Source organism: Capsicum annuum, chromosome 10 (assembly GCF_002878395.1).
Source record: "Capsicum annuum cultivar UCD-10X-F1 chromosome 10, UCD10Xv1.1, whole genome shotgun sequence".
NCBI lineage: Eukaryota > Viridiplantae > Streptophyta > Magnoliopsida > Solanales > Solanaceae > Capsicum > Capsicum annuum.
In genome coordinates, this window is record NC_061120.1 from 176,971,901 (window position 1) to 176,976,083 (window position 4,183).

Below are 4,183 nucleotides of genomic sequence, written 5' to 3' on the forward strand. Positions count from 1 at the left end.
CGAATTTTTCATCCAAGGTCATTTCGATCAAATGTGAATCCCACACCCATATTTTAAATTTTTTAATTTTTCGATCAATAGGTCGAAATGAGCTCAGGTACACCGGGACCCAAACCAAAGGTCTACCTAGACTAAAATCGATATTCTGGAGCTGTTGGTGCAGTCTGTTCGGTCATCCATCGTATGTATCAAAAGATATCCCCATAAGTCTAAAATAAGGCTCTCGAAGCCATCAAAAATCACAATATCGCATAAATGGTATCAAAATGCATCAAAAATCATGTCAATCACTCCCACACCCCAGAAACACCATAATGCAACTACGAAAAGGGGTAAAATAGTCAAATCACATAAAATTACAAATTTCACATATTTCATCAAATTTTTAGGTCATTACACTCCGTCCACTGCGACCTTTTTAAACTGCATTGCATGGCTAGCATTTGAAGGGAACCTTGGAGTAACTGGTAAAGTTGCTACCATGTGATAAGGAGGTCATGAGTTCAAGCCTTAGAAATAGCCTCTGGCAGAAAGCAAAAAATGTAAGATAAGATTGCGTACGATGGATCCTTGTGATCGTGTCTTTTTTGCATGTCCCAAGCCAACCAATGTCGTCTTTATTTGATAGACACATACATATAGGATAAACTGGTAAGAGTAAAAATAGGACAAATAGAACTAATCTATCTATCTATATATAGATAGATATAAATCTATAATCAATCTATCATTAAGTCTATAATTATTCACATTAATTTGTATTAAATTTATTTTTAAAGCCAAAAAGGCTTTTCCTCTTCCCACGTTTCTAGCGGATAATCAAACTGATGGCACTGAAGATGCTATAAATAACACTCCAATTCTCAACTCCAGCTTCATGGCAAAGCTAATCGTTGGTTTTATCAAACGGAGGGCAGCTAACTATTCTATGTTGAAAAGGAAAAACCTCAAATTTCAAGAAATGGTAGTGGATGAGGTTTTAGTAATACAACTAAAAAAAAGTTTGGAGTCTTAGTTGCACTTAAAAATGTCACTTGTGTTTGTTCCTTGCTGTAGTATTCTTTCTTCTCTTTTTTTTTCCCCCTTTTTTATATACATATTTCTGCGTATGAAATGACCAACTAACTTTTCAGATTGTTTTAGATTTATATAGTCGAAAATATATTTGTTATCCAATATGACTATCCATTATAGTGAGAGATTTCTCTACGGAAGTATTTATTTTCACGGATGTCACAACACGTATGATATTCCTCTAAGAAAATTAATTGACCTAAAAAAATTATAAGTAGAAGCTACAATAATATTTTTTCAAGATTATTTTGCATTTAGCTAATAAAAATGTTGGAGGAATTTCTATGATTACACTCATATTTTTTTGTTTCTTTTAAATTCTTTAGGAAGACAGTGTTTTCTAATCTATAATATAGATCGATTTGTATATCATAGTTTAATAAGACCGATATATGATTTGCATTCTTAATATAGTTAAATGAAATCTTTTAAAATTTTAATAGCCTTATTTGATGTAGGAATTAGCTCATATTGAAAATGCCCTAGTGTCAATGACGAAAATCAAGAGTTTTACCAAGGAGATTCAAAATATAAAAGAATATATACGAGGAACTAGCATATCCAACATCTGCATATACCTAAAAACTTATTTTAATTCTTCGAGATTCAAAAATTAAAATTTCCCAGCACTATTTAAGGACCAAATGGGGAAAAAAGATACTTTGCTCCTAAGAGCTCATCCAAGTTCTTCTAATTCTTTAGAGTTTTAATTTCATTTTTCTCTACAGATTACGGTTAAGAAGTTATTTAAATATTCACAATTGGTAAAAATTTAGGAAATTCATTACTGAAACAAATAAATAGACCAGAAAGTGACATAGTACCTATCTTAATAAATTTTTATTTTTTTGAATGATATTTTAAAAATCTCAAAATTTTCTAAAAATGTATTGATAATTTGTCACGATAACAATTGTTATTTTTTAATAATAATTATATAGAAATAGAAAATGAGAGTTCTTATAAAAGATCAAAAAAAATTTAAGTATGTATAACGTTTATTTATGAGTTTATTTGCAATAATTATCATTATTATTACATAATCAAATCATTAAATACGAAAAACAAGATGAAATGATTTAGGTAAATTCTCGAATTATAAATCTTTGATTATTAGAAGACGAGAGGATTTATGTAAGACCAAAAATCTTTATTTATAGATAGTATTACTTATGTGTACTTCCTCTTTTATAATTTATTTGTGTAATATCACTTGATACGTTGTTTTTAGAAAGTAAATTGAGAAAATTTTGAAATTTATTAATATTTAAATTATATCAAAAGAATATTTAATCTTAAAATTTTAAACATGGCATGTGAAAAGTATGAATTAATGAGTGGTATGATATGTGAACTAAATTAATTTGAGATTATGGTGGGATAAAATAATTTTATGTTGGATGGGATAAAGTGAGATAGCCGATGATTAATTTTGGGATATTCGACCTTATTCTGCACACCAAATAACTCCTAAAGAGTGTCAACAAGAAAAAAAATGTATTTTTTCTGAAACAAATAAATAAGTAAAAAAGAGTTGAAATGGAAGTATTATTTAAGTAATCAATATATATATATATAAAGGAGGATTAAGGATGTGCTGATGTGGCATCCTCCAATGATCAGTATTGGTATTTATCTACTTTCTTTTTATTTTTTTTACTTTTTTACTTGAATTTTACTTTTAAAAAATATCGAAAATAAAAATAAATCAGTTACCTACACAGACTCCAATAGTCAGCTTATTAACTTTTAGTAACGGTTGAAAAAAGGATGAGTAACGGTTGAAAAAAGGATGAGAAGAACCAGTCGGTTTTCATGAAAAATGCCTCTATTCCAATAGTTAAAAGAGGGAAAAGGGAAATCGAGGAGAAGAACCAGTAGGTTTTCGAATTGCAATTCTGTATTTCAACAGTTCTTTGTTTCATCAAATTTGTGCAAATTTCTATTGGCTAATTTTTGTGCACTTCTTTTTTCAGGTTTTACCAATTGTTCTCTACCATCAAATCTCCATTTTCTCGCCAATAACTGTAAGCAAAGCTAATATTGCATATTTGTGCTTTCTAATTTCATCTGATCTCTTAGATTTATAAAATTATTTTGACAAAATACTTTATCGGGTTGAATTTTTTGGCTTTATAAAATTATTTTGGTGAATCACTTTACTTATTTGTTGTTATCAAATTGAATAATTTAATATTTCTGCGCACACCTATTTGCACTTTTTTTTCAAGGATTTGGAAGACCTTTAATGAAGCAGAAAAAGGGGATTGAAGAGGTTTGTACTCGTATTAAAGGAGGGTGGTGTCATTGTGTTGTATTCTATATTGTTTGGTGAATGTTGTTTCATTTTTAATTTTTGGAAGAAAATCTACTGGTGAATGGGATGGTTTAGGGTTCCTCCCACATGCTGTGGTGCGACTTATGCACTTCTTAGCTTTTTTTGGTTTCGACAAGCTTTAGTGAATGTACCTCTGATAAACTCAAAATAGTTTTAAGTACTTTTAATTTTTTATCTTTATTATTATTTGCTTACATGTTTCATGTGTGTATTGGATGTGAATTTATTTTCTGTATTTCTTTTAAAGCATTGTGGATGTTTTTTTAATAATTAGCCGTGACTTTGTTATGTTGAATTCTGTGAACTTTTCGTACCTTGTCTTAGTATTTTGAGTCAAGGCTCTTAACTGCTTCAATTGGATCAGTTTTGTTATCCGTCCAACTTACAGAAGTGTATTCTTAAAGAGTTCAAATTATTTGCTTTATGGTGATTGATCTGTGGTTTCGTTCATGTATATAATACCTCTTTTCTTCACTTTTACTTGTCCAGAATGAACTTTTTACACCATTTAAGAAATAACAAATGAAGTGCATATTCCATCATTATATTCATATTAATTAGTGTGTATTTTCATGAACTTAAAAAATAATTTGGATAGAGTAATTAATGCTAAAGGTAAAACAAGAAAAAAAAATTATTTTTCTCTTGATATTCGTAACAGAACATATTTTTAATATAGTGAACAAGTAAAAGTGAATGAATGTAGGACTTTTGTGAATTTTGTATTTCATCTTGAACATCTGTGATTCTTCATATGTTATCATGTGTCCT

The 4,183-nt window shown here is 29.0% G+C and overlaps 1 long non-coding RNA gene across 1 annotated transcript; it reads left to right on the top strand.

The window, feature by feature from the left end:
* The first annotated feature begins 2,800 nt into the window (after positions 1 to 2,800).
* LOC107844921 lies at positions 2,801 to 4,174 on the top strand. Its single transcript, XR_007046204.1, has 3 exons — positions 2,801 to 2,951; positions 3,051 to 3,101; positions 3,306 to 4,174. It is a non-coding gene; the product is annotated as an uncharacterized LOC107844921 (long non-coding RNA).
* Positions 4,175 to 4,183: the final 9 nt, after the last annotated feature.